Here is a 25,325-nt window from a genome sequence, read left to right as displayed (position 1 = left end):
TCCACAAGGCACTAATTTTTAGATAGCAAAACCAAAATAAAAATAATATATATTGGATGCCAATAATGTGGTAGAGTTTTATACTATGAGGTAAGATATTACAAATACTCCCATTTTAGAGATGAGGAAACTGAAGCTGAGAGATGTTAAATATCTTCCCTGATATCACAAGGTGAAGTGAAAGACATGGGCTCAATCTGGGTCTGTCTGACTTCCTGCTCTTTCTACTTCAAAATTTTGTCCTTTGCAATGATGGTATTCTGCATAAAAATATTGCTCCAAGAGATAATGCAACATTTTCTTTGAATCAGATTCATCCTAAGCAGTTTTTCACACCATAAATCCAAAATTGTCTCCTAGCAGTTTAATCTTGTCTTAAAATGTATTTTTTTATATACTTTATTTTTTAAATTTATTTTAATTGGAGTCTAGTTACTTTACAATATTGTGGTGGTATTTGCCATACATTCACATGAATCAGCCATGGGTGTACATGTGTTCCCCATCCTGAACCCCCCTCCCACTTCCCTCCCCATCCCATCCCTCAGGGTCATCCCAGTGCACCAGCCCTGAGCACCCTGTCTCATGCATCAAACCTGGACTGGTGATCTACTTCACATATGATAATATACATATTTCAATGCTATTCTCTCAAATCATCCCACCCTCGCCTTCTCCCACAGTCCAAAAGTCTGTTCTTTACATCTGTGTCTCTTTTGCTGTCTCGCACATAGGGTCATCGTTATCATCTTCCTAAATTCCATATATATGCGTTAATATACTGTATTGGTGTTTTTCTTTCTGACTTACTTCGCTCTGTATAAAAGCCTTCAGTTTCATCCACCTCATTAGAACTGATTCAAATGTATTCTTTTTAATAGCTGAGTAATATTCCATTGTGTATATGTACCACAACTTTCTTATCCATTCATCTGCTGCTGGACATCTAATCAATAGCCTTTTAAGCAATGTGGAAGCACATTTTATTGAGTTGAGAGAATTTCTCTTAAGTAATACTGTGTAGCCAAATTGCTTTTCCTGACAGGTGCCTAACTTTCCTCCTGGGTGAAGGTGGGAGAAGAGAAGGAGCTTACAGTTGAAACCCGTTCATAGTTTGAGACCCCCGAAAACACTATAAAGCAGAAAGCGAATTACATATCCTTTTTTCAAAGATAGAATTCTCACTGACTTAAAGTACAGAATTTAATTCATTGGGTAGGTATCTGGGGTTATTTTAGCTATATTGCAATTTTTTAAAAATTTGAAGTATGTTAGTAAGCATTGTGAAAATCTTTTCAAATAATATTAAATATATTAAGTAAAAATTAAAGTTTCTTTTTCTCCTTTCTTCTAATTGATAAACAGAGTCAAGGCCATATCTTCTTTTAAGCCTTTTCCTGTGTATGGTAAAAACATTACCTTGGTGTTCTCTGCTTTGGAACATACATAGGAACCACACTCATTTTTACATCTGCAGAGCACCCCATGTTGTGAATGAGTCATTACTCATTTATCTATTTCCATTTGGAAAGATGTTTGAAATTCTTTTCAGTTTTTCACTGTTACAAATAGTGCTACAGAAAGCACCTATGTATTTCCAGAGAATATGCAACTAGATGTAGAATTGCTGGTCAAAAGAGTTGGACATTCAAAAATTCTGACAGTGCCAAATTACTGAACAAAAAAAAACCTGTCTCTGCAATGAAGTAGGCAAAAGCCTGCTATCACAGCCCTTTGCCAACATAGAATATCATCAGTCTTGAAATCTGCCAATCTAGCGTGCATGCTTTATTGGTATCTCTGGGTTTTAATTTGCATTTCCCTGATTGCATTTCCCTGAGGATCTTTTCATATGTATATTGACAGTTAGTGTTTCTTTTTTCTATTAAGTACCTGCATAGAATTCAAAATACGCCCAATTTATCAATGATTTTTGCTTTTAGGTTTGACTGAAATAGTCCAAAGGGTAGTCAAACTTTACCCAGGAATTAAGAGTAAATGCACAGATAATTATTTTCAAAATAAAAAGCATATTTCTTTTTGTGGATTTTTTTACTATAAAAGTAAGTCATGATAATGATAAGAAAAATAAAATACAGGTGTGCAGAAAACTATTAAAAAAAACTATTAAGAATACACAAGAAAAATGTTAAAATCTCTTACAATAACAATCCAGAGGTACCCACTATCAACATTTGGGTGGATATATATACTTTACATTATTTTGTAGCATACTAATTTACAAAATTAATAAAAGATATTAGTGCATATTGTTTTTAAACTGCAAGTGTTTTAAATTGTAATTTATTTTGTTTTTATTATGAAAATAATGCATGCTCGTGGTAAAGCACACTAATGCCTAGAAAATTATGATGTGGAACTCAAAGTTTCATGCTCAGCCCTGCTCCTGCACAAGCTAATTTTTGGGTTTGCTAAATCATTTCCTCAACAATTGTCTTATTATTTTGGTATTCAGGCCCACAGAGTGTGTGTTTGTTAGTGGCTCAGTCGTGTCTGACTCTTTGTGACCTCATGGACTCTAGCCCGCCAAGCTTATCTGTCCATGGGATTTTCCAGGCAAGAATACTGGAGTGGGTTGCCATTTCCTTCTCCAGGGGATCTTCCCAACCAAGGAATTGAACCCAGGTCTCCTGCACTGAAGGCAGATTCTTTACTCTATGAGCCACCAGGGAAGCCAATTCAGATCCACAGAGAAAGCCTACTTAAGCAATAAAGAAGTGGAAATTCCTTCAAAGTATGCACTGGGAATAATTAATCACAGAACTTTGCTTTTCCTGAAGTATCACAAATAAAACACAGCCTTTGGTTATGAAGACATGATTAGAGTCCCATTTCTGCTATTTATTAATAGTCTGACATTAAGAACTACTTCTCTCCTCCTCAGATGTAAACTGGGATTAGTAACATAGACCTCTCCAAGATACTCTAAGGATTAAATGACATTACTGCCTGACACATGGCAAACTGCCCAAAAAATATGCTTGAATTTGAATTATCCAAACTATCCCATATAACTATATTTACCTTACAACTAGATTTACATAGGAAATAATGTTATTTTCACATCATATAATATAAATATATATATATTTAGTTATAAATATATAACCAAAAGTTTTTGTGTCTTATCACAAAGACAGCATACAAGACTTCAATATTGTGACATAAAACATAAGAGCTTCATACTAAGTCTTAACATTTATTATTTTCAAGAAAAAGGCATCTAAATTGTTTGGAGATGGTTATATATCCTAAAAATTGAGAAGTGTAAACATGAGCAAGCACATAAAAACTACCAATAGCATCGTTTTTTTTCTTTTTAAGTGACATTAAAGTATCATATTTAATCATAGTATCTCAATATTTCTGTGAGGAATCCATCGTGGACAACATACTCTTTAAATAGAAGGTTTAGACAGAATTATGTCAAAAATTAATATAACCCATATTCATGGTATTTTTCAAAGCTACTCCTTTAGGAATTTCTATTCCAATCTAAATAAAGAGAGAATTCACTTTTAAAAATATTTTCCCATTACTTACATTCCCATTCTTTCAACGTTTTTGGTAATTGTTTTACTGAAGTTTTATATATATATATATATATATTACTGAGGAGATACACACACACACACACTGAATATACATAGACTAGTAAAGAGTTTTATGACTTACTTAAGGGAAACTATTTTTGAATTCTTGAATTCTTTGAATCTGGCTATTTAATCTGCTCTTAATTATATTGAGATTGCCTGAAGGAATAATTTTGAGCTGGTGTTTCATATTGTGAAGATGATTCTATTTATAATCTGAGCTAATAGAAACTGCATTTTTATGAAGTCTTCATTTCAGAGTCCTATTAAATCTGGGAAGTACCAGAAATACTTCTCAATTTTTCAATGTAAAAATATCATAGCTTTTCCAAGGTTCACAACTATAAACTACAGATTTGTTTGGGAGAGTTGAAAGTCAGGGTAATAAATGTATATTTAAACTTATGGGACCAGCTTGAAAGTTTACACTTATAGTCAACTAATCCAAGTTAATAGCAACTGTCTGCTTGTGATACTAAGCTGATATAGAGTTTGGCCTCTGGCATAGAAAGCTCTGGGGTTTTCTATGCTAGAGAGTCAGTTTTTTGCTTTGCTTAAGAAATACACCCTAGTTACTCAACTGTAATTTAAGTTTAAAAGTGATAGCTCTCAATTACATGTAATATTATTGTTCTCAATGAACTGTTAAATTTTTCTTCCATGTTATTCTATTTAAATCTTCACAAAATTGCTGAAAGATACATCTCCTCATCAGCACTCAAACTGGGAAGAACTGAAGGGGTGGGAAATGTGACACAATCTAGCATGACAAGAAGATAGAGACCATATTTTTTCTACCTATTAAAACCCCCTACAAGGCCACACAGGCTCTCGAGTACAATAAAGATTCATTTTTATGGCTGCCTAAAGGAGCTTTCAGTCTTTCTGAAGTCCATATGCTGTAGATGATGTGTCCTTCCACATTTGTATTGACATCTAGAGATAATCATTAAAATGACCTTGGAAATGTGCAGAGGAAAATAAATCATTAGTCCAGCCCAAAGGTTTTCCTGCAGTCTGTTGCTCATCACTGAAGAATCATAACATTTTAGAGTGGGAAGCATACCAAGTTTTTAAGCAATTTAATTGTCATTATATGCGTAGGACCTTGAATATTCTAAGAGCTGGCTAGATAACCCTAGCTTTAGGAAGGAATTAAAGTTGTGGTAAAATGGTAAACAATCTTCCCAAGCGATTATTATTAGTGATTTGAGGGCAAAAAAAGACATTAATAAAACATCAACAAAGTTTTCAAATATCACCGGTGGTGCAGGAACAAAATGGAAAAGAGAAAAGAAATGGATGCTAGCTGAAAGAAGGAAAAATGTGATTTTGATGTTGCAGAATATTATTGTAAGTAAGGCCTTATTTTAGAGAGAATTCAATACATCAGTAAGTCTGTGGATGAATTATAATGTGATCCTGTGGGAAAAAGAAAAATCAAGGGGAACAGAGTGGACAATTTATTTTGAATAGAGTAGGAATGGTATTAACAGCTCAATTAAGTGCCAATGGTTTAGAATTCACTGAGAGTCATTGTCTTCCTGGGACAAATAAATTCTAGCTGTTCTAACTTGTTTTATGTTTCACATAAATGTGAACTAAAATGTGCTTACATCTTTCCTGTTGACAACAGAGCAAGCCAGAAAAGGCTTCATCTGCTGAGGAGAAATGAAGATTCACACATTATTGTTTTCTAGAACACTGTCAGGGCACAAATCCTTTTAAGTTTCTATATTTAGGCTAATAGAGATACATTTTCACTGCAAAAATCTGGCCCAGCTCTTCTGAATCTTCCCCATTCTTTGCTGTCCTACTTTCTCTCTCTGTCTCCAGCTCACATTCACTAGCTATGTCTTAAGAGACCACCATCACTCCACAGGGGGCTAAGGCTTTCTCATCAGTCGTTCTGCTTGGATTCAGGCCTCTGACAAGAACAATTATTTGATGAAACAACCATGATCAGCTTTTCCTCAAACACAGTTTCTCTGCATTTTTAATTTTATCATATAATCTCACTTTCTCCACCTCACATCCCGAAGACATTTTTGTTGTTTTTTACCTCTGAAGTTGCTCTTTTAGACCCACTTTCTCTTACCCTTTTTCTATGATCTGCTTCCAGAACTACACAGCTTTCACGGTCCCTTCCTGTGCTCTCATTCTTTGATTTCAAATCTGCCTGAGCTTTCAGTGCAATTCCAAGGTCATTCCCTTACGGAGTGTTGAAGCTCCTGTTTCACACTGGCTAGATCAGGCTAATACCCCTAGTCATTTCATCTCCACTCGGAACCCTAGGATAGACACACTGTTATGAGTTCTCCCCACCCCAGTGTGACTCTACAAAAAGATGTTGAAACAGACATTTTAGGAGTTCCCACTAAGAGAAAATGAAGTATCCTTCACAACTTATTTCCATAGTGCTTATCTATTTCCCCCAAACCTTTTAGTCTCCCCCAATACCTGAGTGAATAGTGGGAACTCCCACTGCTTGTCTCTCTACCACTCATCCTTCTCTTTCTCTGCTGTCGCTGAGTGCTAAATTGCAAATGGAGATAGAGAAATTATACATTAAAAACACTCATATGTATCCAGCAATGGCAGAAATCAGTTTCAAAAGCCCCTGCAGATCTGGATAATGATGATTTCTTTCTAATTCTGGTTGTTCATTGCTAAAATAGAAAGCTGGGAGCAGAATAAAATTGCATTCCCAGAGGAATCTAAATGGTAGCATTTCATAACAAAGTAAAAATAATGTTCACTGATTTGCAAGCTCTGTTGATGTGTCATAAAATATTGGGCTATCATTCTGGATCTGGGAGCAAAACAAAAATATGTAGATTACTCTAAAAAAAAAGTTCAGAAGTCCAATTAACTTTAGGCTGTAATGTCAACTTGTTCTCAAATGAGACAGATACATGGAAGGAAATCCTCAGAGGATTTTAAAGAGTTGTCAAAGAAATACAGAAATTCGGTAGAGAAAATGTGAAAAAGCATTCATATTTATTTTCAATGAAGAATCTAGCCTATTAATTTTCATGATGTGATGATAAACAACAGAAGAGCCTACATCCTTGCTTATGGACATTTTATGAACAGAACTCATGTTGCTGGGAAGGCCAGTGTCCTGACAAAATCTGTGACCCATTCTGTGGCCCTACATTTTCATTTATAAGCATGTTGGGCAGAGTGGCTCAAATGGAAATTTAATTAAAAGAGAAAAAAGCTATTAATTTTTATGCAAACAGGTGAATTATGATCTCATGGAATTTCTGATTAATCTAAGTATATTACCAAAATCATCGCATCATAGAAATTCTACTTCCTGTGCTCTTAAGCCCATTCCCTTCAGACTCCTACAGCCATCTCTATTAGTAATCTAGAGAGAAAACCAACCATCTGTTTTAGTATAATACTTCTCCTCCATCGGCCAGTGTTAAGGTGAGATATGCTTTGGTGTTGGCAACATAGTTGTCAGCTATGGATTTGATAGGATAATAAAAATCAATATTTTTTTAATTCACTGTGGACTAGTACTCTGGAAATCACTTTATATGCATATCTTCTTTAATCCTCAGCAACCTAAAAGGTACAAACTATCAATATCTTCATATACAGCTATCTACAAACCCCATATCACCTCTTCCTTCACTGAAAATTTTAGTTCTTGTCTTATTGTTACACTCCCTAACATCATACCTTCATAACCTAATTCTTGGTTATATCAGTGTCCAGGCAGATAAGCCTTCCAGTGGTAGGTTTCTGACTACCTTCTCCAATAACTTTATGTTTTGCTTTCTTTCTGTGTACATACCATACAGCTTTTTATATCCAATATCCTTTTCATATCCTTCCACGATCTCAATTTCAAGGAACTCTTCTGTGATCACCGTTCTCTAACTACCTCCTGTCTTAGTTACTTTCTCCCTCTAGTAATATGAATCTTGTAATTCTTCAACCCCTTAGGGACTTACCATGCATGGATCTCACCACTTTTATAGTCATATCTTCCTTTCTTCCCAAAATAAACTAGATTACACGGCCCATTATTATAATCACTTCCTTAAATTTATCCTCAACTCCCTTTGCCCATCTCTCCTGCTTTATAGTACATTCCTGGCATGATCCCACCCCAGGTTCAACCTAACACTGCCTATTTCAGACCTATTTCCAGTTGAACATGATTGGAGAAAAATGTACAACTGTACTGATTTATTTCTATTTAAACTTATAACCACTAATTTCAACTGAGCTTTGCTGGTAGTCACTAATCCTATCATATTCTCCAGGTTCACTAAGTTCCTTTGCGTTCAAAAGACATTCTTTCTCTTCTTATAACAAAATTCTAACACCTCTTCCTGACATCTTTGTGATCAGCTTATGATCTTGTTTACTACTTCACTGAGGAATAGAAGCAGAAGAGAAATTGCGCAGGCTCTCCTCCATAGCTCTACCTTCTATTAATATTTGTCACTATGGATGAACTGTTCATGCTGCTATCCAAGGCCAGACACTCAGTGTATACATGAGATCTCATTCTTTGTTGCCTATCCAAAGATATTACTCTGATATTTACTCTTCTCTCCCATATCATCAATATCTCCCTCTACTATATCAGTTCTATCAGCATGTAAGTATGCCTTTTTTTTTCTTTAAAAGTGAAGTCTGTTTTCCTCCACATCACCTTCCATCTATGCCTCATTACTATCCACGCACTTAGCAAAACTCCTTGAAAGAGTTATTTATGCTCTCTGGTCACGCATTGCCCCTACCACTTCATCAAAGCTGCTCATCAAGGTCACATTGGCCTTTGAGTTTCTAAATATAAGAAAATAAAATTGAATTCTCAGTCTTCCACTTACCTGACCCATCAGTAGCTTTGGAGAAAGTTGATCACTTCCTCTTGTACGTTGTCTTATTTTATTTTTTTACTTTCTTTACTTTGCTCCCAGGAAGCTACACTCCTAATTGTCTTTTTGCCATGTTTGCTGGCTCTTCTCAGTTTCCTTTGCTGGTTATTCTTCATTTCCCCGATAGCTAAATACTAGGGTACACAGGACTCAGTTCTCAGACTGCCTCTCTTTTTTATCTACAATCTAGAGGCTTTATGTATATAATTTGTTCACTGGAAAATGTTAATCTTGAGCTTAAAGACCTTCCATAAAATTCAGCTCATATATAGATAGAACTATCTATCTGACTTCTTCACTTAAATATATAATAGACAACTCAAAGTTATTTTAATCTAACCTAAACTCCTATTCTTATTTATTCCTTGGGAAATTTTTGCAGAATTTCCCAGTAAAAGCACTAACACCCTCTTTGTAATTGCACAGATGACAATCCTTGGAGTCAAGGTTGTCTCCTCTCTTTTCCCACATCCCAAATCCAGCAAGTCTTTTTTTTTTTTTTTTACGCTACTCCAAAATATGTTAAAAATAAACCATGTCGTATCACCTTCACTTGATTCAAACCTCCATCATTTTTCATCTGCTTCATTGCTAACAGCCTCCTAAATGGCCCTCTTTCTAGCCTTCCTCTCCCATGATATATTTTCAACACAGCAACCAGAGTCATCTTTAACCTTATTCAGATCATCTGCTTTTCTGCTCAAGATCCCCGAGTGACTATTTCACTCAAAGTCTTTACAAGAGGCTACAAGTGATAGTACTGTCTGCGCTCTTCTGATACCATGACCACCTCACCCACAACTTGTCTCCTCCTCTCTCCTTCCCTTGCTCATTCTTTTCCAGCATTCTTGCCTCCTTGTTATTTATGGAACAGGCCAGATCTTTTGTAGTTGCTATTTCTTTTTCCTTGGAATTCTCTTCACTGTAGATACTCTCATGGCTCACCTCCTTCAGGTCTTTGCTCAAATATCACTTCTCAGTGAGACTTTCCCTAATCACTCTCTGAAATTTCCCATCTTCCTCCTCCATCCTATCGCTTTACTACCTATGCCCTGTGCACTTTCCATATGTTAGAGTGTATATTTTAGTTATTTTCTTATTATTTATTTATTTTCTTTCTCCCCTCCTTCCCTTATGTCTAGTAAAATGAAAGTTCCTTGAAGATTAGAATTTTTTTCTGTGCCTAGAAAAATGCCTGAAACATAATCTGTGTCCCAAAAGTATTTTTTTCATGAATAACTTGAGTTTCCATTTTAAATATGAGGCTTAGAAAGTGTAAACCCAAAACCATAGAGCAAGTTAGCTGTGATGCTGGGAACAGAACCCAGACACTCTAAATCCTGTGCCTTGCCAAGTAGTCTTCACCTAGACCTGTTTACCAGTTACTGGAGTAGGAGCTGGGATGACAATTGCTATCCATACTTTACTTGTTTGGTAATAGTGAAACTGAGATAGTTAGAGAAAAGAGAAGTCATACTTTCAATAGAAACTGAAAAATAAAATGGAAACAATGAGGAAAGGCTCTTAGAGCAGTCATATGAATTCAGAGGCTGAATAAATAAGTAGGACTAGGCAGAGGAGAAAAGAGGAGATATTTTTGATAGGAATAACATGTTCAAAGACATGGAGGTATAGGATTGCATTATATAATAGGGCACTATATATATGTGTGTGTTATTATTTTTTATTAGTTTTTTTCCATCCCCCTATTAGTGGGATGGAAATAAAACATATAGGATTTGATAGAAAGGAAGACTGAGGCAGGAAGCAGAATCTATATGGTGGAGGGTCTTGGGGCCATGCTAAGTATCCTGATAGTGAGGCACTCAGGAGGTTAGTGGAGAGGGTGGTTTCCTTGATTGTATTGTGTTTGAGATGGCCCACCTGATGGCAGGTATAAAAAGGGAGAGCAGGGACTAGACCAGCACAGTGGTCCAGCTCAGTGAGAAAGCCTGGGCAAAGACAGCCATAGCTGGGATGTGTCTAGAGGGGCAGAATTAAGAAACATGTGATGGAGAAGTCAGTGCTTAATTAAGTGGAATTAGGTGTAAGGGCAGGAAAGCATTGAGAATGATTCTAAGTTTCTTGGCTTTAGCAAAAGTGGTGGCGTTGCTGGACTAAGATATGGAATGTGAGAGAGAAGCATGTCTGGTGGGAATGTCTACAGGTTCGTTGTCTGACACAGTGACTTTGGAGACACTTCAGGGAAATCCAAGTGATGAAATGAGTCTGAAGTCTAAAGACAGGTCGAAGTCAGAAATGTAGACATAGAGGTCATCTGCATAAAAGTGAAAATGAAACCCTGAGAATGGATCAGACTGCCAAAGCAAGAACAGGAAACAGGGAGAAGTGGGTAGAGAATGCTGGGGAATACCAGTTGGGAATGGTTGCAGAAAAGAGGGCTGGATAAAGAGGAACGTGCCATGGCAACCAAGAATCAGAAGTTGGAAAAGTAGAAAATGCCTAGGGGGATTTAATGCAAGTGACAGAAATTGAACACATAAAAAGGGCTGAAAAATTAAAAAGAGAAAGTTTCATCTGGAAAGGCCAGTTTTAAAGGAATGATGGAAACAGATGCCTTATTTAAGAATAGAAGAGAGATGGATAAATTACAATAATTTTCTAAAATATTGGGTGTAAAGAGAGTAGGCCAATATAAGATGGCAGTGCAAAATTTGCTTTGTTTCATTTTTCAAATGAAATGAGGTGTGTTGGTATTTGTCCTAAACACATCAAAATTACTCACTAGTTGCTTATGGCTCCTATTAGATATGAGAGGCAGATTTACCTATTCTGATTGGTCAGAATCTAGAGTCATCGGTCAGTATCCAGAGTCATTGCTAAATAATTTTTATATTCTCCTTAGTGTGATTGTAGGCTAAAAGGAAGAAAGTAGAAAAGGAATGGTTGAAGATATGGAAGAATGGCCATTATTCATAGCAGAGGTCAGCAAACTATGGTTGAGGGTCAAGTTTGACCTGCTACTTACTGTATTTGCTCATAGAATGTTCTAACATTTTTTAATAATTGGAAAAAAGAAAAATAACATTTCATAACTCATAAAAATTCCAAATTTCAGTGTCCATATGTAAAATTTTATTGGAACACAGACACATTGATTTATCTACATATTGTCTATAGTAGCATTAGCATTTCAACAACAGGGTTGAATTGTTGCAACAAAGACCACCATATGTCTTAAAAAAGCCTAAAATATTTATTATCTGGTCTAACACAGAAAAAACTTGTTGACCACTGATTTATAGCACAATTCCTAGGAAGAGAGAGGGAGAATATGGGATCAAGGGCACATGGCCAATAAAAGGAAAAAAGATGCTTCGTCCTACGAAACAGGGAAAGCGTGATAGGATTGTACAAATATAAACAGTTTTGTAGGAGCTGGAGGAGAAAGGGGAGGGAGCTCCCCTCACCACCACATACATCCCACACTTGAGGTGAAATGTGTTAGCTGCCATCGATCATGACATTCTAGAGGACAAAAACTGTGTCGTATTCATCTCTGTCTCCCACACAGCTTTCAGCACACCACCTTTCTTTCAGCCACTCTCACTAAATATTTAATTGAATCCCAGGTGAAACTCTATTATAAGCACATTCCTAGAAACCTCTGCCCTTAGGGCCTTGCATTTAATTCTCTTACTATCTGAGCCCACATTTATTAAAGTTTGATGTTATGTTTAGAGGTGTAAAGATAATGGAAGCTGGCTTCTTACTCAGTTAATTTCCAGTTCACTAAATGGAGTCAATGTAGTCAGAGAGAGTTAATGTTCTTATTAAAATTGGCCCGTTTTCCCTTTTCTTTCAGCCTGAATAGTATTGTATATCTCTAAAGGGCTTTAAAAATAAATACTATACAAATATAAGGCGTCAGCACAGATTTTTAAAAAGCTACTAACAATGTAAAAGAAAAATAGAAACCATAGGAGAGTTGAAAAGTTAAGGGGGAAGATTATTATAAAGTAGAATATATGGCAACTCTTAGTTATTTTATTTGGCCAGCATGTTAGGTTTTAAGAGTTTGAATTCTAACACCCTTGGGTATATACTACTCATTCACTGCCACTGTCACAGTTTCTACTGTCTTATACCTACTCATACGAATACACTGCCAGCCCAGACCTGGGCTTTAATTACAAATTAAGTTTGTAATTGCTAATGAAGAGTCATCTGAAATCATAAGAACAGTGATTAGCTTAAGGTTTATGTTTATCATGACTTAAATATACTTGCTCACATACACATACAAGAATATTTACATAAATATACATAAACTCACCCCAATCAGCTCTCTCTTGTTTACTTAAAAAGTAACAGCGTGACAGTGGTAATCATATGGCAATATATAAATATATCCAGCCATCATGTTGTACACTTTAAACATATACAATGTTATGTGTCAATTATAAGACAACAAATAAATAAGTAAATATAAGTAAGCACCAAATTTTTAAAAAAGTGACAGCACGTATGTGGAAATGTTAGTGACTTTACCTATTAATCCATTGTGAATGTGAAGATTGATTTTGCAAGCATTCAGTTATCTAATCTTCTTTAGCCCCCCAATAAATTTTTCCAATCTCCAAAGGGAGCTATACATGTGGCAACATATGATGATACTCTTCTCGGCATGATCATCCTTATTATTAATCATCTAGTAAGACATAGATTGCTGAAAATAATACTCTGAATTACTGATGATAGCATTATAGTGCCCAATGACAGAGAAACATATCTATACATGCAACATAATAGTAACTAGGCACATTTTCACACTCACAGGCTGCTGCCTCTAAACTAGACACTTGTGTAACAGATCTAAAGTACAGGACAAGCGTACAGTAAAATGATATATCAGAAGCTTTGGGGATAGGAGGCAGAGCAAGAGAGAGAGGGGGCATGTATAAAGAAAAAATCAAAACCTTTTGCATGTTAATCAATTCATTTGGGATATGAGATTTCAAATATGGGAGTTTTCATTTCTTATTTCCAACTGCATTGGTTTTCAAAAAATACAAATTTTTGGATCTTTGCCATTTTCCTCAAAAGATCACTCTGGTACCAGAAAAAAAAAAAAAAAAACCCAAAACAAAACAGTGCATAAAGATGACAGAAACAGCAATAAAAATATTCTGTTAACTGTTGATCTCTACTGATAGAGGTGCACCTTTAAGATCACTTGTTTTAAATGGTATCAAACTCAGTATAGATAAAGACTAGGAGAAATAGGATATGATTGTCAGGTGAACATACTTTTTATTAAGTATCTTATTTTAGGCTTTCTAACTGAACAACATTTAAATGCATTAAACCAAGGTAAATGTTGGGAAGCTGACACTTTTTTAAAAAAAAATGAATGAAACATAATTTATTAGCAGACTATTCTTTGAAAGGAGTCCCAGTTATTCACAAGTAAAGAAAAAGAATGTATAATAGGACTAATAGTTATACTAACGAACAAAATCAGGTTCTATTGTCACCATTTAGCTTTGACACATTAGAATTTAAGGGAATATAGCTAAGTTAAGAGATCTATAAGAACAAATCAGAAAAATATTATATTTGCATTTTAAGTCATCTTTCTAGTCTCCTATTTATCCCATATTATGGAATTACTCTCTGTGATACGTTTCAAAACCAATATCATTTTTAATTCATCCTGTTCCAGGGACAAAAGGTTATAATGTTATAGTTAAGTCCTATTTCTTGTCTTAGAGAGCTCACAGACTATTATCTGGAAATTTCTTCCTTGTTAAATGATGGAATCAATGGATTTCATCCCGAAAAATACATTTTTAACAGGAATATCAATTTAAAATATTATAGCTATACTCCTAGGGACAGAAGAAGTTGCTTAGTGACTTCTATAAAGATTTTTTGAAAATGCCCCAAGGTACAGGTCTCTGAAATAAGAAAATAAGGTAGTTTGAGCCCTTTATAGCACTCATTTCAAACATAGTTTTCATAACACATGTGAATAATCCTTATGTGCCCATCTCTTTTCCTGCATCTTCATTTATCAAGTTATTCCATAGCCAACCCAAGCTCTCTACTGTCTTTTCTATCTAACCTAAAGCCATGTACTTCTCACCAAATGATTCCATTCATGCCCCACAACCTTCCCATCTCCAGTGACAGTATCCACCCAAACAACCAGAAGCCTGGCTCCCCAGCTGAGCTTGAGTTATTCAAATCACTCTGTTTTTGACAAGAAGAAAAGCAACACAGTAATCAGGTGATAAAGTCCTATCTAAAAGCAAAGCTCAAAATGTCTGTGTATAATTTGGCTAACTACTTATCAGATATGAAATTCAGGTCCGTATGGCGAACCAGACATTTTCCCGTTATGTGCTTGGCTTGCAGATCTATTCCATTCGTGATTTGTCTTCAATCTCTAAACTGTTTCACTGGTGTCTATGATATGATTTGGCTCACTGAAGCTTAAAGTTTTGAGAAGCAAAAAATGCTATTATTTTTATATTTGGTTATAGCTGTCCACTTTCATACAGTGCATTTAGGAACAGGAAGCATCCCTTTAAACACTATCCATTTATCTAACATACAAAAAGAAAGACTTTAATTTCTTATATTAGTTACCAAGAACTATTGCTTGTCAAATACATTTATGTAGTTAAATAATAAAAAGCTGGAGTGCTTGACTGAAAAGAGCATTGGTCTAAACTAAGAAAATGGGCCCTTGAAATATTTATCCCTTACTTTTCCCATCAGTAAAATGGGATAAAGTTACAGTGGTGCCTCTTTCTTGCATGGCTACTTAAGGATGAAAGAAATGTTTAAAACATCTCAGGAGAAAATTTAAGTCCATCAAAAGGTTGAATAAATTCAAGTTACTCAGCACAACACCCTCAAAAGGCCATATGAAATTGGACTCAGAAAGGGAGAATGGTTGAAATATTTTTTCTTCCTCTCCAAGAATGATTTCTTACTTTTACAATTTAGTAATGATATTTCTGTTTATTCTGTGCTCTTGATATTCAGTAAAAAGTCATTTCAATTTTGGCAATATATTCACTGAAACCTTTGGGTTTTATTCTCTCTGCAAATATTATAAAATTGTATTTTTTTCTATAAATTTAACAGCAATGTTTACAAAATTGTTGCAGTACAGTTCACCTTATAATCTCTTTTGTCTTACGAAATTCTCTACAACTAAACTGAAATCTTACTATTTTCCACAACACAGTATGTCCCTTGCCTCAAGAGGAAAGAATAGACAGTTGCAATAAACAAAAACGAAGTAAGAAATTTCTACTTTGTAAACCCTTTTTCCTTCTGGTCCCTCTGCGGTAGGTTTGATGGGGGAGGGGGTTCTCATCATCAGTCAATGTCTCAATAAATATTTCTTATGTTAATGACCGTTAGAGTCTTGTGAACTTAATGCTGGACGAATATAAATACAAAGCTCTTCTGTATGTACTGTTACTGTGTGGACATTTTGGTCTATCTAACATATTTTCATTTAACACATGTCATGAATTGACAGAGAGCTTCTGTTGACAGAAAAAGTGTTCTTGAAATGGCTTGCATATTGGCAGACGTGTCTATCTGAAATGTGGCATGTTTGTTAAGGCCCATTAGCGAAGCCTGAATCCCTCTTGATGTGAAAGTGTCTGTGCTCTGAAAGAAACTGACCTCTGACTTCCAAGAGATCACATTAGGCAAACAAGTACAAGCACAGTCACAGGCCCCTCTCTTGGACATAGCAACAGTTGAAGCATGTTTCTTCTGTGTTTGGAAGAAAAGGAGGGAAGGGAGAAAAATTGTTGGCAAAGGGGATAGCAATGATGATTGGTACTTGAGGAAAAGGCCCGAGAAGTTTTATCAGTTGGAGAAATTTTTAACAAGGCTGAACATGTGTTATCAGCTGTGGGACAGCTACTGGAGGAGAGAAATTGCAAGATATCCTGTCTGATCCAATTCTCATAATCCTGTTGTGATGGGTGAGACAGGAAGTGTGCACAATCTTTCCAGCTTTTCATCTGTTTTCTATTGAGACAAACTCAGAAAACACAAACTGGAAGCTGGTCTTAAACAATAATTCTGTCCTCTGAATAGCAACCTGTGTGTTACCAGTGTTATCAAATATTCTAAAGACAGCTATCTAAAATCTTGTATACATTTTATGTCTATATTCTAGAAACACTTTTGCAAGAACTTGTTCAACAGCATTGAGCATCCCCCAGCATGAAAGGCTTGTGGGAGGCACTAAAGATATAAATGTGAATAACGTGGAGCCTTTATCTTTGAGATCTCAGTTTATTGGTATCTTTCTAGAAATGCAAACACATTACTACAGTATGATGTTGTGAGGTGGATAGTAGAGTAATAAATGAAGACATATGAAGCAGAGAAAGGAATGGCCTTTTATCTCCATGTGCAAGGGATATGGAGATAGGTTTTAAAGGGAGGGCAATTTTGAGCTAAGTCTTAAAGGGGGAGCAAGAGTTGATTGATGAAGGAAAGAAGAGAGTATAAGGAAGCAGAGGACCATCTCTCAGTTAATACTGGCCTGTGGACTGAGAATGGGCTTTCTATTCCAGATTCTCCTATTTATCGCCAAAGATTTATGGGTCATTGCGGATTCAAAGTCGCCCCTCAAATTGTTGCCTGGGAAACTCCCCAACTATGTTATACTTTTCCAGTATATGATTAACTGTAACAAAACTGACAATGGGATATTAGGTTCATAAGTTCTAGCATCATGTCTCTCTGGGATAGCAAGAAAGCCAGAGGTAAATGGCTGGGCATTTGTTTTTTCATGCATAAGGAATATTTTGTATGAATACATTAATATTTTCCCAATTAGATGCTTTTACCCTAGGCTTTCCAATTTTTCTGCTGTTGAGTTTCAACTAGAACTATATAATGCCCAGCTATAGATTTTTTTTTTAATCCCAACATCTTCCAATTTAAACATGTATCTCTTACTCTAGGGCCCTTACCTTCTTCTGTATGTGAAACAACAATCATCTCCTCCAGGAAAGTAAAATAATGTAAAATAATGTAAGGCTCAGCAGCTCATTCAGAAGTAGGGTTACACACTGAGACCTTATTGTGCCACCTCTAGTCACCCATTCTGGTACACTGCCACTGAAAGAAGGCCTGGGAGTAGATACGTGAACATTCTTGCAGTACCTCAAAGGTGAATTTAGAAAAACAGCACACACAGTGTGTAGTTGCTTGAAGAAAATATTGAAAAGGGATCTGTTCATCAATGAAAAAAAATCACATCTTTAAAAAACCTAGTAGACCAGATGGCATTGTGTCAAATCCGGCCTAAGGGTGGAGTGTGGAGGCAGAGTTCAATTTCCTTGATATCTGAAGGCTTAAAATCACAGCAGTTGAAATTGTTTGAACAATAGCCTTAATTTTAAATTCTTTTTCTACCATTAAATTAATTTAACATAATTAATTTCAATATAAAAATTATAATATTATTAATTTTTCATTGTATCAGTAATAGGAAACAGAACACTTATAAAATTTAGAAAAAGCCAAAGTCAAAAATCAAAATCACCTATTACTTGATGTCCAAGAGATAACTATTTTTTATGATTTTGATTCTACTTTTCTAATTATCTTATGCTTAAAACACTGAACTTGCAATGTGTATATTGTTTTAAACTCACACGTAATCCCTAAATTCTTTTAATTCCTCACCAGTCTTCTTCTATACATTTTAGTCGTAATCATGTTTGTTTATATTTCTGGTAAATTTCTTCACTAATTATTATCTTTTAAACATTTATATTTTTATATAGTCATAATGCTGACTTTAATGGCTATATGCTATTCTATGACATTGATAAATATGTAATAAGTAATTAGGTATTAATATTAATTACATATATGTAATACTTAATCTTGTACTTTGTTAAGTTTTAAATTTATTGCTTCCACCTGGTTTCAGGGTGGCTATAAAATATAGTAAATTAAAGCAAAGGGAAAAAATAAATAAATAAAATGGAAGTATATATAAAAATAGTATATATAAAAATATATAAGTATATATATAAATATATATATAATATATAATATATATATTATATATATATAATATATTAATATATAAGTATATATAAAAATAATGTAGACATAGGCTTCCTGGGTCAAAGAGATACTGTACAGACACAATGTAATAAGCATCAGTAGACAACGTTAAAGTCACCTCACTGTGCATGGCAGGGAAATGGTAGTAATATAACGCCCAATTTTGTCTCAGTCATCATAATTCCGTGTTTCATAGATAAATATGGGCTTCCACCATAGGTGACTCTGTGGTAAAGAATCCACCTGCTACTGTAGGAGATGTAGGCTCAATCCCTGGTCTAAGAAGATCCCCTGGAGAAGGAAATGGCAACCCACTCCAGTATTTTTGCCTGGGAAATCCCATAGACAGAAGAACCTGGTGGGCTACTGTCCAAAGGGTTGCAAAAAGTGGGACATGACTTAGTGACTGAATAACAGCAGCAACAACAATCAATAACTATCACGCTTCCCAGGTGGCTCAGGTGTAAAGAATCCACCTGCCAATGCAGGTGATGCAGTTTTGATCCCTGGGTTGGGAAGATAGCCTGGAGGTGGACATGGTAACTCACTCTAGTATTTTTGCCTGGAGAAGCCCATGAACAGAGGAGCCTGGCAGGCTACCGTCTATAGGGTTGCAGAGTTAAACACGGCTGAAGTGACTTAGCATACATGTAGATGCTGCTGCTGCTGCTAAGTCGCTTCAGTCGTGTCCGACTCTGTGCGACCCCATAGATGGCAGCCCACCAGGCTCCCCCGTCCCTGGAATTCTCCAGGCAAGAATACTGGAGTGGGTTGTCATTTCCTTCTCCAGTGCATGAAAGGGAAAAGTGAAAGTGAAGTCGCTCAGTCATGTCCGACTCCTAGCGACCCCATGGACTGTAGCCTACCAGGCTCCTCTGTCCATGGGATTTTCCAGGCAAGAGTACTGGAGTGGGGTGCCATTGCCTTCTCCCATACATGTAGATAACTATCAGTAATTAAAGAGGCAAAGATTAAAATTTTGCTTTGGCTTCAAAAGAGTAGCAATAGCTGTGGTATCCTCAGTTGTCAGCTAAAGTTATCAGGAGTCACCCAGGAATCCCTCAGGAGTCACAGTATTCAGATAAAATGTATTTACAGTTCTTTCTATTCTTAATCCAAGGTAAGAAATTCTTAGAATATCTAGACAGAGTTTAAATGAGACTGTGATCAAAAGTCTTTTTTATTATTTATTTGCAAGACTGATGGCTTTTCTTCAATGGCATGTTGATGTTCCAAATTGAGATAGATGTGAAAGGTTCTTTAGCCTGACAACCTGAATTAAAAAACACCACCATCTAATACAAAGGAACACATATAAACTACGATCACATGTGTATATAACAATCGTGTGTGTGTGTGAGTGTTTTAGTTGCTCAGTCGTGTCCAGCTCATTGCAACCCCATGGACTCCTCAGGTTTCTTTGTCCATGGAATTCTCCAGGCAAAAATACTGGAGTGAGTTGCCATTCCCTTCTCCAGGGGATCTTCCCAACCCAGGGATTGAACCCAGGTCTCCTGCATTGTAGGCAGATTCTTTACTGCCTGAGCCACCAAGGAAGTCAACTATATACCAGTACAATAAGGGTGTATAATTTCCTTCCCTCCAGAGTTAAAAATTAGAGCCAAACATGCTTGGATCATGGTTTCATGTAATAGTGCTCTTTGATAAAAATAGATATGAATAATGAATACTAAACAGGAAGCTGACTATATGAACAGGAAAGAAAATTCATTCCTCATTTCAAAGAAGTCAGTCACTAGCATTAATAGCAAGCCTTGGGATTAAGCTCATTAAAGCACCTGCCTAAAGGAGAAATCTAATTTAGTTTTTGTATGTCTTCATGTTGTATGATTAATATAAAGCATGGAGGTAGATTTTGTGATCTGGACCATGATATTAATCTGCATAGAACAATTTTATATAGTTTCCTTATATGAGTATCACAGTTAAGTTCAATTAGTGGTATTCCAGATTTGAAGTTTGATTGTGAAGTTGATTGTACTTTCTTTATCTTTAATCAGGCCACCAAGAGAATGGAGAGAAATGTATATCCGGACAATTGATTTTGTTTGCGAACTCCTCTGCCAGGCACTGAACACTCAGGATGGAATCGTTGTGTTCTTAGGGCCTTGTACTTTTTCTGGGTGCATTTTAGGCATTCAATGTTTACCACTGAGGGGCTCCATATCTTTAATTAAGTACAAAAACTTTGCCAGTCATGTCACCTAGAGACCATTTTATACACTGCTCTGTTTGGCTGCCAATCTCTTGTTTCTCTCCTCAGGAATGCTGAGGCAGATACCCTTTCACGAGGAAGAGAGATCCATGGTCTGTTGCCTGTGCCAATAACAAAATTGTTGGAGAGCTGGATGGCAAAGCTGTTGCCATTAGTATCTTTTACATGAGCTACATCAAAAGAACCAGGATGTCTCTCCCTGTTGGTGATCATAGCAACTCTTCCCAAGTTGGCACCTCCAGTCACCATGCACAGGTTACCAGTGTTAAATTTGATGAAATCAGTAATATTTCCAGTCTTCAAATCAATTTGAATGATGTCATTCACCTTGGTGAGGAATTCGGGGTAGCAGATGGTGTGAGCATCATGGGTCACCAGATGAGCGATTCCTTTTGTGCCCATGAAGATCTGTCTTACTTTCTACAACTGATACTTGGCCTCCTCAGGTGTAATATGATGAAGAGCAAAGCAATCCTTGATATCATAGATTAGAGGAAAATTCTCTCCAGTCTTGTCAGTGCTGATGACATCCATAAAATCAGCAGGGTAGGTTGTATCAGTGTGGACCTTGCCATCAGTCTTAATGAAATTCTGTATGCAGATCTTCTCTACTTCATCCCTTGTTGGAGCATACTTAAGCCTGTTCCTTAGGAAAATGATTTGGGGGAAACATTCCCTCAGCTTATGGGGACTGGTAGATGAATGAGGAGCAAACACACCAGTCAGTATATCCAGCATGCCATGCTCTGGAGCTGCTACACGTTTCAGATGCTTCTTGGGACCACAAGTCATGGCTGTCCTAGGCATGAAAAGAATTCCTCTTGTATTTCTAACATTGGTTACTGATATCATCATCCATGCTGTCCCCCAAATTAAAAATCCTGGATTCAGGGTTCCCCCTCATTCCCACCTAAGTATCTGCTGACTTACTTCCTTAATATCTTTCCTTTCCATAACTAGGGCTGCTACTGTCTTCATTCAGAGCTTTGTAATCTTTTCCTATTGGATATTTCAACTGTCTCATTTGGTGTCTCTTTTTTCCAGACCCTCTCTCCAATTCATTCTCCGGGAGTCATCTAATAACAAAACACAGATGTAGTCAAGCAATTTTTACATCCCCTATAAGTACAAACTGATTTTTACTTGAATGCCAAATAAGCCAGCATTACAAATGCACAATCCCATATCAAGATCAAATAAACTTACCATTTTCACAGTAAAGTTTTTAGTTTCTTCCACATATACATTAGTCATGTCTCAGACTCTGTATATATTTTAGCTTTTCTGCCTAGAATACTCTTCTCCTTTTCCACAGAAGAACTCTTACTCATCCCTTAAGATTCATGTTCCATATCACCTCCTCTATGAAGCCCACTGTGACTATCTCAAGTAACATGATAGCAGTAGAGACACACTGCATTAAAGTTATACTATCTAGGTTTGGATACTGACTCTGTCACCTTGGCAAAGTCACTTAACTAGCCTATTCCTTAGTTTTCTCATCAATGAAATGGAGACGGTAAATGTAACTTACCTCATAGGCTTGTTGCAATTGTTATATGAGTCAATTTATATGTGTAAAATAAAACACGTTAGTCTTAGTTAAGTACTTGATACAGCTTCTTCACTTCTGTCTTTATGTTCTTATACATTTTTCAATAGAGAATGTATCCCATTATGTTGTATCTATTTCTTTATATAGTTCCCTCCCTCTAGATGGAAAACCATTTAGCTTGCTGCCTGTGACTTATTCATCTCTTTAACCTGTCGGAGCCCTGAATCAGATTCTGAGCATATAGTAATCAGTGAATGTAAAATGAATATGTGAATGAATGAATGAACTCAGGTAAATAATATGCTAAAACTATTTCTGTATGTCTCATATAAATCAGAGTAGATTCACTCTAGTCAAGTACCTATAGACTTGTGTTAGTGAAGTAAAATATAACAAACTCCTTCCTGTGTCTTGAACCCCAAAGCAGTGTCATAGCTCTTTTGTGTGCATGCTTAGTCACTTGGTCATGTCTGACTTTAAGACCCTACACACTGCAGCCCGCCAGGCTCCTCTGTCCATGGGATTTCCCAGGCAAGAATACTGGAGTGGGTTGCCATTTCCTTCTCCAGGGGATCTTTCTGACCCAGGGATTGAACCCCCATGTCCTGTGTCTCCTTGTATTGGCAGGCAGATTCTTTACCACTGATAGTTCTTTTAGTTATGATTTAACCTTCCCATTGACATGGAAAAGCCACTGGTCCTATTAAATTATTATTTTTTTCTTTTTTCTTTTTTTACCTGCTCAGTTCCTGTTTGCTTTTGCATGTGCTGTTTGGCTCCATATTTTTGGTCCATGTTAGACATCTAATTCAGCATAAAAAGAAATCTTTATAATCAAAGCTGATGGTCACTAAGAAATAAATGTATCCTTTGTGTTCTCAGAGAGGAGGTTTGCTTCATTTACTCCTTTCTTTGGATAAATGCTGTTTTCTAATGCCTTTGTGCTGATAAAGAGGATGAAGGGCAGGGGGAAACCTGGATACTTTCTTCTCTGGGTCACTTTGCATAAAGACTTCTTTGCAGCTGTGTTCGGATGATTTATGTACATATTGTATATGCAGCAGCAACAATTATAGTAATACCTACCATTTAACCTGCATCATTCTGCATGGCTGTTCACTGGCTGCTTAACCTAACATCTGCTACTTTGGTAGTCTAGTATCCAAATAGAATGAAGAATCAGAAAAATAAAGCTCTAGTAGACTTGTATACTTTGATAGGTAATGGTGTGAGGTTTCGGGGGTGTGGAGGAGCATACTTCGTCTTAGTTTGCATTATCCAAAAGTATCTACCTTTTAATCTTTGTAAAATTAAGACATAATTTTCTTTTCCCAACTTAGGAATCAAATAGCAGAAAAATATAAGTGGTCTCCTCTATGTACTCTATTTAAGGAAGATCCTGTTGTTTTATAGTCTTTTGTAAGCTCCCAAACACAACGTTAACAAAATTTGATGTAAACCAATTTTCACAATATTTGAAAGTAGACAAACTGAGGCCAATACAAATCAAACTACCCATGAAATTACTAAATCTAACAAAGTTAGTTAGATGCTCTATATTGTTCATATACAATTGGTAACTAAATTACAGAACTGCTGAATTTAACACAATAAATCAGAGAGCTTGGCTTATCCAACCAATTTAAAATTCCTTCTTTCTTTTTGATGAATTCCTTTCTCATTCCTCAGTTGCCAGGGTTTCATCATTTCTTCATATCTCCTCTTCCTCAGACTCCCTGCTGCCTTGCTTCTCTCCTGCCAACATTGCTTTCCTTATTCATTACTTTGACCATACCTCCTTTTCTATGCCTTGGTCACTTCCCAGTGTCTCCTATGTTGCAAAAATCTCTGCACTTCAAGCTTCATCCCACTCCAAGAAGGGGCACCAGACTTCCTTTTCTCTCCTTTAACCTCCCAGCACATGCCTAAATCTCCTGCCACCCAAGCTTCCTCAAAGTTCCTCTCATTATAGTAAAGCTATTGCCCCTGTTTCTGGGTTTTTCCCAGAGTACCATTACTGGGAATTCCCTTTTCTTCCGGCTAGTGAAGCACTCTCTTCTCTGTTAGTTCAGATATCCCACTGCTGCAATCCAATCTTCTTAGATAACTCAGTCCTCATGTGCTTACTCAGAGCTCATGGACATGCACTGATTTTTTTTTTTTTTTTCGCTTTTCTCTCCACCCTCCTAGGTTGTATTTTCTTCTAATGAATCCATTAAATTCATCCATTTCACTGAATGTTTGTGTACTAATTCGCTTCAGTCGTGTCCAACTCTTTGTAACCCTATGGACTGTAGCCCACGAGGCTCCTCTATCCAGGGGATTCTCCATGCAAGAATAATGGAATGCTTTATCATGTCCTCCTTCAGGGGCTCTTCCCAACCCAGGGATCGAACTCCTGTCTCTTATGTTTCCTGCATTGTAGGTGGATTCTTTACCACTAGCACTCCCTGGGAAACGTGTATGTGTATATGTGTGTGTGTACATATATGTATATATATTAGACTACCCTTTCTTGTACTTTTATGTCTATTATGTTGTCTCTGTCCTACACATGTAAATAGGTTCTAGTTATCAATATCCGAGTAACTACCACAACACTTAGTGCCTAAAACAGCAACCATTTTATTACATCTTATGAATTATTTAGGACAAGAATTTGAGAAAAACTCAGCTCAGTGATTCTTGCCCCATAGTGACAACTAGGGTAACTTCATGATACACGTTTGGTGGATAGGTAGATTTGGAGGGTCCATGAGGCTTTACATACGGATTAGGCATCAGGAATGGCCAGAATCCTGGACTCAGTTCAGATCATTTGATCAGAGTGCTAAAATATGGCTTCACCATGACAGTCTTAGTGTAGTTATTCCTCTCACATGGCAACTCAAGGCTCCTGGAAGACTCAAGAGACTCCAAGAGGC

At 36.4% G+C, this 25,325-nt stretch overlaps 1 protein-coding gene and 1 pseudogene across 1 annotated transcript in view; one reads left to right on the top strand and one right to left on the bottom strand.

The window, feature by feature from the left end:
* Positions 1 to 25,325, top strand: part of CSRNP3 (cysteine and serine rich nuclear protein 3) — a 198,911-nt gene that overhangs the window by 74,491 nt on the left and 99,095 nt on the right. The gene's annotated exons all lie outside the window — the stretch shown is intronic.
* LOC145542499 (small ribosomal subunit protein eS4, X isoform-like) lies at positions 20,848 to 21,638 on the bottom strand (annotated as a pseudogene).

The sequence above is a fragment of the Giraffa tippelskirchi genome, chromosome 3 (genome assembly GCF_054371585.1).
Source record: "Giraffa tippelskirchi isolate mGirTip1 chromosome 3, T2T-mGirTip1v1.2.pri, whole genome shotgun sequence".
Lineage (NCBI taxonomy): Eukaryota > Metazoa > Chordata > Mammalia > Artiodactyla > Giraffidae > Giraffa > Giraffa tippelskirchi.
The sequence above is the reverse complement of the archived record's forward strand: the minus strand, read 5'-3'. Positions and strand labels throughout refer to the sequence as shown.